Here is a 14,484-nt window from a genome sequence, read left to right on the forward strand (position 1 = left end):
AGTCAAGCAGAAAATAGAATCTCTTGCTGCATTACAATGGATCCAAAATGAAGACTGACTGGAGTGAGGACGCTAGTTTCTCCCATGTAGGCCCTGACCCAGTTCTTTTTTTTTTTTTTTTTAAGATTTTATTTGAGAGAGAGTAGAGAAGAGAACACAAGCAGGGAGGAGGGGAAGGATAAGAAGAGGCAGGCTCCCAGGACCCTGGAATCATGACCTGAGTCGAAGGCAGACACTTAACCAACAGAGTCACCCAGGCACCCCACCTGAGCCAGTTCTGAAGGCACTTCCAGAGAGGAGTTGATTCTCTGTGCCTGTCCCCACCTACGCCCACCCTCCTTGTCTGCTCTCCCCTCTCATGACAGAGAAATTGAGGGAAGTCTGAGGCACAGAGTCACTTCTAGTCTCCACTAGCCCATGTGACTTAGGGACCCATCGCTGGGAGGTCTCAGCCATCAAGCAAAGATCTACATTCTCACTTCCTCTCCATTTCCTTCTTGTGCTCCTCCTCTCCCTCCATCCTCAACCCCCTGAAGTGAAAAAGAATTTTTTGGTAAACCACATAGCTTACTAGGGGAATGCAACACACAAACCCCCACCCCCTGGGCATTTAAGTGGAGTACTTATTTCCCACTGAGGGTAACAGGACACAGACCTGACTCCTATAGCTCTCACACTAGTTTCCACAAATTTCTAACCCACAGACGTTCATTGCAGTTCTAGCATGTGCCAGCCATTATACGGGCTCCTGTCAAGCACACAAAACATCGGACCCCATCTCTGACCTCAACCAGGTAGAAGAGGGTGACAAACTGGAAATATATAACAGTAAAATCTTTAAAATGCCATTCTAGACAGTGAAAGCAGACAAGGTATAAGACAGTCTGCAATTTTTGATCATTCCAATTGGTACAAAAAGCCAGAGAGCAGAGAGCTTACTGTAGGCTACAGGCTAGAGTGGTCAAGAAAGACTTCTTGGGGATCCCTGGGTGGCTCAGTGGTTTAGCATCTGCCTTTGGCCCGGCAGGTGGTCCTAGAGTCCAGGGATGGAGTCCTGCGTCAGGCTCCCTGCATGGAGCCTGCTTCTCCCTCTCCCTGTGTCTCTGCCTCTCCCTCCCTCTCTCTGTGTATCTCATGAATAAATAAATAAAATCTTAAAAAAAAAAAGATTGGTCTGTGTGTGATGCTGGTATACGTGTGAGCTATCTCTGGTTCACTGGTGTTCCGATCTAGTCATTCTTTTCAAGTGTCTTGGCAAAGACATGATCATCAAACAGAGGTTTCCTCCTTCCAAATATTCAGATCTAATGACTCTATTAGTTAGAGTTCTTTGGGTTGCAAGTGACAGACACTCAACATAAAACTAACTTAAGCAGAAAGGGCTTTGTCTCTTAGATGGGAAAATCCAGGTATGGAGGTCCATTAGTTGACAAGAGTGTTAAGGCACAGCTGCCTCTAGGAGCTCTAATATCTCAGGGCTCTGTTTTCTTTCCCATTTTATACTGTACTAAGAACCACCCTAAATGTTGGCTCTCACAATAAAGCAGGGAAAATGACTGCCAGTCACCTAAGATTCATATTCTCTGAACTTAACAACACCAGTGGAAAGAGTAGAAGTTTCCCTCCTGCTTCCTCTTCATAAGTCCCTTGTCAGCATCCCTGACAATGGAGATAAAAGAGGTTCACTGACAAGAATCCCAAAGTTAACTGTCCTGTGGGGAACACCTGTACTGTGGGGTGGACCCAAAAAAACTGAAAAAATAACACAGGGATGGCCTGGGGAAGAAGGCAAGACTGTGTTGCATTATTCTGGAAAACCCCATTCCCTTTTATGGACTCCCCAGATAGACACATTTCCCAATTATTCCCAGTCCTCATAGCCAGATTCTTTTCCTAGGGAAACAAATGGTTAATTGCTAAGAGGGCTTGTGTAGGGACAACAGCTACCTATCACAGGACACCCACAACAGAGTTAGTAACTGGGTAAACATCCAAAGGGATGTAGGTGTCTTAGGAGTGGGATCTAGCTCAGAAGACCCGGTTAGGCTGGCCTACTTTTACACCATGGAAAATTTGTGAAATGGATTTGGTGGTGAGCAGAACAGAATCCTTGCTGCAGGCCAGACATCACTTAAAGGGCTTGGGTGGTAGTTTCAGGACTGTAGGTGTCATACTAGGAAGAGCAAGGACCCAGTAGGTGTCATACTCAGGAAGAGCAAGATTTCAGAGCCTAAGGCTGCCCTGGACTCAATATTGAGTGGAGACTAAAGACATTTCCACCCTGCTCATTCTCTGCTTTTGAATTCTCAGTAGGCAGCATGCTCTGGGGGCCCCAGTGTAAGGCAACAACTGCTATCAGTCACTCCAGATCAGAATTGTAGGGGGAAAAAGAGAGGAGGCTTAGGGCAGTCTGTCCAAAAGAACTTTCAGTGTTGATGCAAATGTTCTCTATCTTCAGTGTCCATTATGGGAGCCACATATGGCTACTGAGCACTTATAGTCTAGCTAGTGCAACTGAGAAACTGAATTTTCAATTTTATTTAATTGAAATGAATTTAAATTTCTTTTTTTTTTTTTGGATTTAAATTTCAATGGCCACATGTGGCTAGTGGTTATGTATTAGATGCTAAGTCTTAGAGAACATCCTTCCTCCATGACCCTCCAGGGCTTGGAAGGGAAAAAGGCAGGATAAATTGGAATGGAACATCCCAATCAACGATCTACGTCAGGAAAGGCAGATGGTACAGAACTGGGAAATGAAGAAGACCCTGGTGTCAACCTCCTTCCTAGACACAGACATCAGTTGCCTGAACTCTGGCAACTGTCCCCCAGCCTCTCCCTCCGAGAGCCACTGCCTCTGAAAAGAACCTCACAAAAGGTCATCTGAGGCTACCAGGTGGCTCCAAAGCCAGTCCAGTGAGGAAGGAAATCACTTCCACACTACCCCCAGAGGGAACACCCTCCCTCCACGGTATGGGAGACCCCATATCCCACTCCTCTTCCCTCACTATGGAAAGTATCTCACGCTATGCCTAAGGACCCCATTAATGGCCAGATCCCTAAGGGATCTCAGTTGCACATGTGTTGACTGAAAGCCTCCCAGATCATCAGAGGAAAAGCTGAACTTAAATAATTTCCTGTCCAAGAACAATCTGTCACCTAGCACAGTGGGAAACCATCCAAGCTAGCCAGCAGAGAGAACGGCCCCACCCACAGCCTCCAGCCTAGAAAGGGATTTGTGCTATCAAGATGGTCAGGGACTAGGGAAAGGGGTCCTGACAGCCCAGGAGAGACCTAAACTAGCCCTGCAAATTAACACCAAGGCACGGGCCCAAGACCAAAGGAAAAAAGTGAACTTGTGGGAAAGGCAGCCAGTTAATCAAGTGGAGACTTGTCTTCCCATTGAACTCAGATTGCAGCTGCACACACTACTAGAAGCCAGGCCAAGGTATTGGGTAGATTTGAGCAGGGCTGCAAGAGCACCAGCAGAGGCAGATGGATGACAAAGTAGACTATGTGCCAGGCTTATGTCAAGTTGGATCCATTCTGTGCACTTTCCATGCTATTCCACGACTTTATCTCACACTTCCTCCAACTTGCAGACCAAGAGGTCAGGCCTTGATCAACTTCCCAGCTGTCAGGAGGGTGAAGGCAGGCAGTCCCTAGGCTTGTTCTGGCCCAGGAGGGACTTAAATTCTGGGCCTTCTCTGAGCATAGTTCCCACATCTATTTGGGGGGTCCTTTTTAAAAAAATAAGTTAAGGTTGCATGCATGCTCATTGCAACATTATCTTTTTCTTTTTTTTTTTTTTTGATCATTGCAACATTATCTGCAATATCCAAGAGGTTGAAGTAACTCAAATGTTCATCCACATAGAAAAATGGATAAAGAGGGATCCCTGGGTGGCGCAGCGGTTTAGCGCCTGCCTTTGGCCCAGGGTGCGATCCTGGAGACCCTGGATCGAATCCCACGTCGGGCTCCCGGTGCATGGAGTCTGCTTCTCCCTCTGCCTATGTCTCTGCCTCTCTCTCTCTGTGTGACTATCATAAATAAATAAAAATTTAAAAAAAAAAAAAAGAAAAATGGATAAAGAAAACATGGTCTTTCTACACAATGGAATACTATTCGACCTTAAAGAAGGAAATCATGTTACATGCTTACAACATGGATGGACCTTGAGGACATTAATGCTAAGTGAAATGAGACAAATATTTCACGATTCCACTTACACTAGGTATCTAAAGTCAAATTTGTAGAAACAGAAAGTAGCATGGTGGTTGCCAGGGGCTGTGGGGCAGGAGAAATGGGGAGTTGTTCAAAGGGTACAGAGTTAATTCTACAAGATGAAAAAGTTCTAGAGATTTGTTCCACAACAGTGTCAATATGGTTAACACTGATGAATTGTACACATCACAGTGGTTAAGATGATAAATTTTGGTCATGTGTTTTTCACACAATTAAGATTTTTGAAATAAATTACTAATAAGTTAAGCTTTTCATGTATTATTATACATTATCATTGTCTACATGTCCATCATGGAAAATATGGAAAATTGAGAAGGTTTTTCTTGTAAGTTTTGTGAAAGTAAAACCTGCGCATAATCGAAATGTGATCTAACAGGGATTATAGAAAAAAGCAAGAGCTCCCTGCCCCACTCTGGTCCTCCTTTCCAGAGACAGCCAGTTTTAGACTTTTCTGCTTTTAGATGGTCATCAACCTAAGTAGTTTGCTGCAAAACTTTTATCTATCAACTTCAGCTATCTGTGACTCCTGCCTTAGAAACATGAGGATTTACCTCCCAACCCAAACCCCACCTTCATCTCCAGTCCTCTGGTGTTTAGTCATTGTCAGTTATTCTATTAGTTATCTTTGTAATTGTAAACAATGCACTTAAAGCTCACTGGATTTCTGATTGGGTCCATGTTCCATACTCTCCTTGCTCAGTTAAATGAGTTTGTTACCTGTCTTTCCAGAGTTGTCCCCTTCACCCCCAACTTCCGCCAGCTGTATTTCTACATTTATATTGTTATGGTTGATAGCACTGAAGTCCATCTTTCTCTTTTACAGTAGATTGATACTAGAAGTTGAAAACTAACCCACCATGCTTACATAATTATGACCTTGTGGGTGTAGTTCTCTCATTGTAGCAAGGCCACACTTCCCATTCCATGGGTCTGCTATCAACAATGGAGATGACCTTTTTTATTTTCTTTTCTCTTTTTTTTTTTTTTAAGATTTTATTCATGGGACACCTGGGTGGCTCAGCGGTTGAGCATCTGCCTTTGGCTTAGGGTGTGATCCTAGAGTCCAGGATCCAGTCCCGGGATTGAGTCCTGCATCAGGCTCCCTGCATGGAGCCTGCTTCTCCCTCTGCCTGTGTCTCTGCCTCTCTCTGTGTGTGTCTGTCATTAATAAATAAATAAAATCTTTAGAAAATATATTTTACTCATTTATTTGACAGAGAGAGACCAAGCACAAGTAAGTAGAGTGGCAGGAAGAGGGAAAGGGCGAAGCAGGCTCCCCACCGAGCAGGGAGCCTGAAGCAGATGCAGGTCTTGATCCCAGGATCCCAGGATCATGGCCTGAGCTGAAGACAGATGCTCAACCCACTGAGCCGCCTAAGGCACCCTTGGAGATGGCTTTTGAAAAGGCGTGGAGAACAGCTGGTTAGGAAGATGTTCAGTATAGATGAGGGTTCAGAAGCAAATCTTTCATTTTTACAGATTCCTCACAATAAAAGCAGGGCAGAGATTATAGAGTATACCATCCTAAACGAAGTAAACTGTTGCCAATATGGGAAGGTCCCCATCCAAATAAAGTTTTCCCACCAGCCAGCCTGTATGGCCTGTATTATTAGCAATTCACTCCTTTGCATTAAGCAAAGGCCTCACCTGTAGTGTCATTTAATATGCAAATATTTCTGGGAGGGTTACCACGTTAAGTGGCTGGCACTTTAGTGCAATCCAGTTTCATCAGATAGCTGCTTTCCTGTGTGTCAGGAAGGGCGAGCCTGCTTGGGCTCTGATAAGGACAGCCCCAAGCAGTTGCTGTGGCCCGAGCCAGCCCTCCTGGAAACAGGAGAGAGTAACAGCTTTCCTCAGTTTATAGCCCCCACTCTCACCAGTGACCCAAGGCCACTCTCCCCAGCCTAGGAGGCTGATGTCAGGTGGCAGTGGAAAAGCCTGAGGCCCTAGAGTGGCTCCAGCTGTATATCTGGATGGCCGCATCGACCTCTCAACCCAGTCCACAGGCCTCCACCTGCCCAAAGCCAGAGAGGGAAAGGAAGGGATGGATAGAAAGATAACCAGGAAAGAAGGCAGAGGCTCAGGGGTGGTTCCAGGGAAAACTTGAAAGGGCTTTAGAAAAGTAGTCAAGGGGTGCCCTTACCTGTCTCAGAATTCTGGGATGGCCTAAGCTGAGCAATGCTCTTTCCACTCCCTGTTTTTCTGTCACAGCTGGTGTGTGAATTATTTGCTTTGTATTTGTCTCCACCACAAGCTCCCTGAGGGCAGGGCCTGCCGGGACTTGTCTCCACTTGTCTTGTCATCTCCAGCCAACCTGATAAGGCTGGTGGCCGGTTGTGTGCCTGTCCAGTGGCTACGTGCTGACGGACTGAAGCTACAGGCAAATGCATGAGCACTATGCTCTTTGGTTTGCAAATGCCCTTCTCCTCAGCAGACCCATAACTTCTTTTTCACTTCATTCCACATCCAGGCAGTGTTAGCTCACTGCCTCTGGATTGAATCCAATAGAAATGCTAAAACTTGAAAGGAAAGGATTGCCTCTTTAGCCAAAGCCAGGGTCTTTAGAGTTGGTTGAGGGTTGGTTTGGGGCACAGGTGTAGGGCTGCTGATCAGACTGCTTGCAGCTGGAAGTGGCCTATGTAAGAGGAGGAGTGACCCAGTGCCAGGACAGGTGGCTTTTGTTGTCCGTTTGATGGTATTTACAGTATGAATGGATAGCCTCAGACCTGTAGGAAATGATGTCTGTTCAAGATTTTTGGCCGCAGCCTTGTTTGAAATACCAAAAGACTGGAAACCACCTAAATGTCTCATCCATTGGGAAGTGTTTTTTTTTTTTAAGATTTTATTTATTTATTCATGAAAGACACAGAAAGAGAGAGTCAGAGACACATGCAGAGGGAGAAGCAGGCTCCATGCAGGGAGCCCGATGTGGGACTTGATCCCGTAACTCTAGGATCACGCCCTGAGCCAAAGGCAGATGCCCAACCACTGAGCCACCCAGGCGTCCTGGGAAGTGGTTAAATAAATGATGGTACCTCCGTATGGTGGAATTCAGTGCAGTCATAAAACAGTGAGGAAGCCCTTTATATACTGACATGAAACATTCTCCCGGAGAGATTGTTGAGTATGAAAAGGCACAGAAACAGTATGTATAGTATACACCATTTGTGGAAAAAAAAAGGAAGAACAATAATATATGCATATATAGTTACTTATTATATAAAAGTCTTTCTGGAAAGAAACATAAGAATCTGGTAACACTGGTTGGGGGAAAGGAAAGCCAGGCAGCTTGGGGGCAGGGCAGAAGGGAAACTTCACTGTATACATTTTCCTGCCTTTTGAATTTTAAAGCATGACACTATTACTTATTTTTAATTGTAAATGCAATTAAGGTTTTGAATAAAAAATAACAAATGCCTCTTTTATGCCAGGTTATTATCTTCCAAATGCATCTTTTAGTTTTAGCTCAACTCTGTGAAATGCAGAGCATAATCCCCATTTTCCAAATAAGAAAATTGAGACTTGGAAAAATAAAGCAAGAATCTCAGTTCCCACGGACATAAAATAGTGGACCTGGGATTTAATAGGAAAGTCAGCAGGCTTCTAGTCCCCTGTGCTTCCATCTCAGGGCCCAGCTGCTTCCTGCCTATTTTCATTCTCCCAGCAATGGGTGCTGTTTTCATTCTCCCAAGGGGCCCATTTATAAGCCCTCTATGGAGCCAACTCAAGGAAGGTTCTGCTTAGCCAAGGCAGTCCTAAGCAGTAAGGTTCTGGGAGATTATATGAGTCTGTGTGTGTGTGTGTATGAGTGTGTTGTGTAAGAGAGTATGATTGGTATGTGTGGGCATGTATGCATATGTGTGAGCATGCAAGCCATGTGAGTGTATGAGCATGTGACTGTGTGTGACTTGTGGAAGGGGGTGCTGTGAACATGTGTGTGAGTGATTAGGCTGAGGTCGGGAGGCCTGACATGGGGGAAACCAGTCAGTGAGGTTGGCAGGAAATTGAGAGGACAGAAAATTGAACAGGGGCCTATGGGGGAGTGGGTAGGGTGGGGGGTGTGGGCTGGGGCAGGCCTGGGTGGAGCTGAGGGGAGTGGTTGGAAGAGAAGGCCCCACTGCAACCAGCCAGAGGGTTACAGGAGCACTACCACTCCACTGCACCCCTCAAGCCAGGGACCCAGAGAAGCACCATCCTTACCTCAACATTCTGCGTCCCTGGCCCCACCTAACAGGACGACACCCAGCAGGGATGGTCACAAGGAAGCGGAATAACTTGGGTGTAGCTGGGAGGTACAGATGGAAGAGTCCACATCGCATGGCAAGCTGCCTCCCTCTGCCCTCCATGCCCCATAAACTCACTCCTGTGCCAAATGCTAGAGCTAGAGACAGGCCCCCTGCCTTCACCCTAATCAGACCGCGGGGAGGGCATGAGGCCAAGGAGGGGGGTGGCAAAGGGGAATGAGCCTGGGAAGGGTAGAAGGATTGGCGGGGAAAAGGGGGATATTTTAGGAACCAGTTTGGTGTGGCTGTGTGCAAACTGCTGTGCTCAGAGGGCTGAGTGTCTGCTCTGCCAGCTGTTTCCTCTCCATCTTGCCAGAGCACCTGGCACCCTCCATGCCTCTCCTTGGCCAGATGTGGCACCGACTCCATCAGGTCCAGATGTTAATGCGGCAGGACAGCCTCTGTCCCCTCTGTCCTGACATTGAATGTGTGTGTGTGTGGGGGGGTACACCGTGTGAGCAAGTGAAAGGGGGTCCTGACAAGAGATTTTCCTGCCCTCGGAGCTGACGGAAACATCACCTCCTTTCAATGGTCTTAAAAAAGCCTGGGTCACCAGGGAACTGAGCAGGGCAGGGCACCACTATGGGTTGAATTATGATCCTCAGAAGACGTTGAAGTCCTAACCCCTAGTCCCATGGGATGTGACTTTATTTGGAAATAAGGTCTTTGCAGATGATCACATTAAAATAAGGTCATTAGGATGGGCTCTAATCCAACACAACTGATATGCTAACAATCAGGGGAGATTTGGATACAGAGACAGACATGCACTCAGGGAGAACACCACGTGAAGGTTTGGCAGACACAGGATGATGTGTCTACAAGCCAAGGAGCACTAAAGATTGCCAGCAAACTACCAGAAGCTAGGCAAGAGGCATGAAACAGATTCTCCCTTAGAGCCCTCAAAAGGAACCAACCCTATCAACATCTTGATCTCAGACTTCTAGCCTCCAGAACCATGAGACAATAAATGTCTGTTGTTCTAGGCCACCTAGTTTTGGGTACTTTGTTACAGTAGCCCTGGGAAGCTAAGACCGGTGTAATAACACAAAGGCCAAACACATGTACTTAAACTCAGTTAGAACTGAGTTTGGCTCCCACCTGTGCCATTTATAAGTTTTGCCATTTTGGTCAAAACACTCAAGTCCTAAAAACAAACAAACAAACAACAACAACAACAAAAAACACTCAAGTCCTCTGAGCCTTCGTTTCTTTCTCTTAATGTGGAACAGGAAAGAGCACAGCCCACCCAGGGCTGTCGTGAGGGTTTGGCCTTGGCCCCGTGCCTGGCACCAGCCAGGGCTGTTATTGCTATTAAGAACACACTTGTTTTTCAGGGTCTCTGTCAAAATTCCTGATGACAAAATTATCTCCAACTTGTATAAATTCCAAACATGAGAAGCCAGAAAAGGAAAACAGAAGAGAAAGTCACATTTGGGGAGAGCCTGTTGTACCAGGCTCCATCCAAGCACAGTGGTATGTGCTTTCCAGAATAATCTAAATTTGAGCACTCAAAGACTTGGAAGTGTGAGATATGGGTCCAGGGAAGGGTCTACCGGAGGGAATGGGGCATGAGGGGACAAGTCTGACAATGCAGGCAAGGCAGGAGCCTCCAGAGGAAGGGACTCTCAGGCCCTGAGTGCTCCTTATCCCCTCCCTACCCAGCCTCTGGCCATCGCACTGGCTGGAGTGGGGAGGTATGGGGTGGGGGATGTGCGGACCACAGACATCACCCCGGCAGAGCCCGAGTCACCCGACCGCAATAATGAGCCTTTCTGCCCTGGTGGAGACAGAGGGCATTGTGTGCAGCGGCTGCAGCCTGAGATGCACCCCTCAGAATGGCAAGATTGTCTTGGGCAAACTCTGTGGCCTGGGGCTGCCCTCCTGCACGTCACAACAAACCCAGAACAGGCAAAGAGGCAGCTGCTCTCCCAGGACAGGGTGACTTTGAGACTCCAAGCTTCAAGACCCCAGGGAGCCAGGGTAGAGAAGGGGAGTAGGAGCTTTGGGACAAACTGGATAATTCAGAGCCAAGGGACCATTTCGAAGGCCCCAGGTTGGTGTCTCACAAAACATACATTCAGAAATTCTGTTGGGAAAATTGATGGTGAAGAGCACGGGGTGTGGGGGTCAGAGAGTCTGGGTTCAAATCCCAAATGGAACATTTCCTGGCTAAGTGACATAGGGCAAAGCAAAGTTACAGATGAGGCAATAGTTTCCTTCATCCCATAGACAGGGGGTTTGTGAGGAATAAATAAATGGATGTCTGTTACCTTGGTAGGCACTCAAGAATTAGTAGATATTACGATTATTATTCATCTGTATTGTTCCAAGGGAAATCAGAAATGCAAAATGCTTAGGACAAAGCCTGGTACCTGGGGCGCCTGCATGGTTCAGTGGCTTGAGCGTCTGCCTTCAACTCAGGTCATGATCCCAGGGTCCTGGATCCTCCACTTGCTATCTCTCTCTCTCTCTCTCTCTCTCTCTCTCAAATAAATAAAATCCTTTTAAAAAGCCTGGTACCTAATAGTCATTTAATAAATGTTGTCACCCCATGCTCTGCACCCCTGACTTCCGTCTGAGAAATTCCAGTTCTCTGCAACTAGCAGGGTACCTCTCGCAAGGTCTCCTTTCTCCAGTAGAGAAAAGTGCTCAGTGAACCTGCCTAGCATGGCTCAAAGCAAATTCTCCTGTGGGGCTGGACCCCCACCAGCCTGCAGGGAGCTTCTGTTTTGCAGGTGGGAGCTGGTAGCCAAGTGCAGACAAGGAGGCTCTCCTTTGCCTGCCTCCACTTTGCCTCCCAGTGAATCCACATCCTGTGGTCTGCCTGAGTCTCAACTCAGCCCAGTTGTTGGGAGATTATCTTTCCTCTACCTCATCTCTAGGCGTCTGGAAGAGCCAACACCCTCACCCCAGTCAGCAACCAAAGGAGCTTCCAACGGCTCAGGCCAGCCAGGTGCAGCCCTCCCCGCATCACAGCTCAGGACCCCGCAGGAATCGGGAGGGAATGTGCCTCCTGGGCCCATGCCCAGTCCTGACTGAGGCTGGGCTGAGGGCCTCTCCTCATCCCTCCCCCACAGACACACAGGGCTTTATAGTCAGATTATGCCATGGAAACTATGCACACGGCCTGCCCCGTTCACATGGCCTCAGCAGAAAAAAATAACAGAGCCTTCTCTCTCTGCCAAGACCCACAGTACTAGCAGGCCTGAACTACCAAAGCAGGCCTCTTCTGTGAAACAGGTCCGTGCAAAGATCTCAGGAGGACCTGTCTGGGGGTACCCTCAAGTCACCCACCCTCCCCCAGCCCACAGCCATCTGCCTCTCTCTCCTCAGAGATCCAGAAAGCTCCATCGGCTAGGAATATGCAGCCTCATATGGCAGTTTCCTTTTGAGAACAAATCTCATTTCCCTCTTCAGTATCTTCCTGAGCCCTGAGAGCTCCGCTCTGATCCTCCTCCAGGCTGCTCCCCTTCCTCCATGGGATGAAGTCAACAGAGTCAACAGGACACGACCATTCAGAGCCACTCCCACCGGCCACTTTCCAGACCCATGCTACCTAATATGGTAGCCCCAAGCTACATGTGAAATTTGGATTTCAGTGTTGCTTAACTAAAAATTTTTAATTAAAAATTCAGTTCCTCAGGTACACTAGCCACATCTCAAGGGCTTATTTGCCACCTGAGAATAGTGACTACCATATAGGACAGTGCAGATATGGAGCATCTCCAATACATAGAATGTTCTATTGGAGATCACTGCTCTGGACCATGCTCCAGAATTCCCTGGTCCAAAGGTCACAAGCCCACTCAGGCCTGTGATGATCAATGTCTTCCTTGGATCTGACTCCCCAAGAGCAGACCCCACCACCCTACTCATAAGGGTGGCCAAGTAGCAGGTGTGCTATGGAAGGCTCTGGAACTCAAGAACCAGAATCTACTGGCATGCTTGGAGCCAGAGGTACAGGTCAGAGTTGGGCATGGGAAGATGGAGAGGGCAGTGGGGAGGACCAGACTTTCCCTCTGCTTCCATTCTCCTGTGCAGAATTCCAGGGACTCTGAGAATGCCTCATATCAAACTTGGCTTTCCAGATTATTCTGAAGGCATACTTTCATGAGAGGAAGATAGACTATACTTTCCTTAACTGTTAAACTTTGAACATTTTAAACAGCTTTGTTGAGATATAATTCACATACTATAGCACTCATCCATTTGAAGTCTAGAATTCAGTGGTTTTTAGTATGTTCACAGATGTGTACAACCTTCACTGCAATCATTTTTGAACACTTTCTCACCTCAAAATGAAACTTCACATCCTTTAGCTATCACATTCCCCATTAAAGTTTTATTTTTTATTATTTTAAAAATATTTTGTTTATTCATGAAAGACAAACAGAGAGAGGCAGAGACACAGCCAGAGGGAGAAGCAGGCTTCTCGTAGGGAGCCCGATGTGGGTCTCAATCCCAGGACTCCAGGATCATGACCTGAGTCAAAGGCAGATGCTCAACTGCTAAGCCACCCAGGTGCCCCCCTTATTAAACTTTTAAAATTAGGTATATGGCAGGTGGCCCCCCATTGGCCTCCAAATGTGAGGGTAAGCTGTCTCCTTCTTACCTCTACAGTCAGCTCCCTGAGGACAGAGACTAGGTGTGATACCTGTGCACTCCCCTGCCCCCCTACCACACTTGCTGAGATGCCCACCACACAACAGGTCCCTAAATATTTATTAGATCTGCTATTATTGTTACAGCTGTTTTTCTGTGGACATGAGGGAAGCCCAGTGATCATGGGCAGAATGGGGAAGGGTCTGGAAATTGTGTTATGTGAGGAACCATGAGGGTGTTTAGCCTGAGAAATGGGGAGTGGTGGGAGGGTGGAGTACATAGGATAATTGCTCAAACCGACCATCACATGGGAAAGGGACTAGGAGCACTGGGTCAAAATTCCAGACGCAACATTTTCAGCTGGCAGAGGGGCTCAGCAATAGCATGGCCAGGGTGGAAAGGTAGTGAGCTCCCTGTTACAGAGCACATTCACACAGGGCCTGGAAGACCACCTGTCTGGGATGCCATAATGCGGCCTCTTGTTCCAATGAGGCACGAGCAGGCCTAGAGGAGTTCTAACATGTCTTCTATTTCTGGAACCCTGGGCCTGGAACTGCCACTAGGCAAAGGAGCTTCCAAGAGACACAGAAGCAGGACCTGGAGATCTCAACTGTCTTTGTTTTCAACTTCTCAGGGGCAGCAGATTGAGGATTGAGGGGAGGGGATGGAGGCCCCTCCCCTTCCCAGTCCAGGCTCTGGCCCCTGGCCCACCCACCTCCCTTCACAAGCTCCAGGGTTGCAGCAGGGGGTTGGGGCTGGCCTTCCCTCTCAGGGCCTGGGGTGTGTCCAAACGGATGAAGGCGGAGCCGAGGACTGGGGTTGGCAAGCAGAGTTGAGAGGCTAGCAAGTGAGCTGAGACTAATAAACCCAAGAAACAACAGGTCCAAACAAGCTTCAGAGAGGTTTCAGGAGCCAGGGCCCAGGCCACAGGACTGAACAAAGCACCCTGAGTCAAGACAGATAGGAGGCCACACTGACCTAGATTCTGGAAGCAAGGGCTAGACCTGGACTGGGCTTGTACCTGTTATCCCTGCTAAGCAAACCAGAAGGTGGGGAGAGAGCAAGCTCCACCTCCAGGGCTGGGGGTGGTGGTGTCAACCTGTATGACTCCAGACACCAACAAAAAAGCTACATGTCGTTGGCTCAACAGAGAAGTCTTGGTTTCTCCAGTTCTATTTTTATTTTATTTTTTAAAGTTTTATTTATTTATTCATGAGAGAGACAGAGAGAGGCAGAGACACAGGCAGAGGGAGAAGCCTTCCCATGGGGAGCCCGATGCAGGACTCAATCCCAAGTCTCCAGGATCATGCCCTGAGCCAAAGGCAGACACTCAACCACTGAGCCAACCAGG

At 47.5% G+C, this 14,484-nt stretch overlaps 1 protein-coding gene across 1 annotated transcript in view; it reads right to left on the minus strand.

Moving 5' to 3' along the window:
* Positions 1-14,484, minus strand: part of PLEKHG3 (pleckstrin homology and RhoGEF domain containing G3) — an 82,483-nt gene that overhangs the window by 50,795 nt on the left and 17,204 nt on the right. The gene's annotated exons all lie outside the window — the stretch shown is intronic.

The sequence above is a fragment of the Nyctereutes procyonoides genome, unplaced genomic scaffold (assembly GCF_905146905.1).
Source record: "Nyctereutes procyonoides isolate TBG_1078 unplaced genomic scaffold, NYPRO_anot_genome, whole genome shotgun sequence".
NCBI classification, from domain to species: Eukaryota; Metazoa; Chordata; class Mammalia; order Carnivora; family Canidae; genus Nyctereutes; species Nyctereutes procyonoides.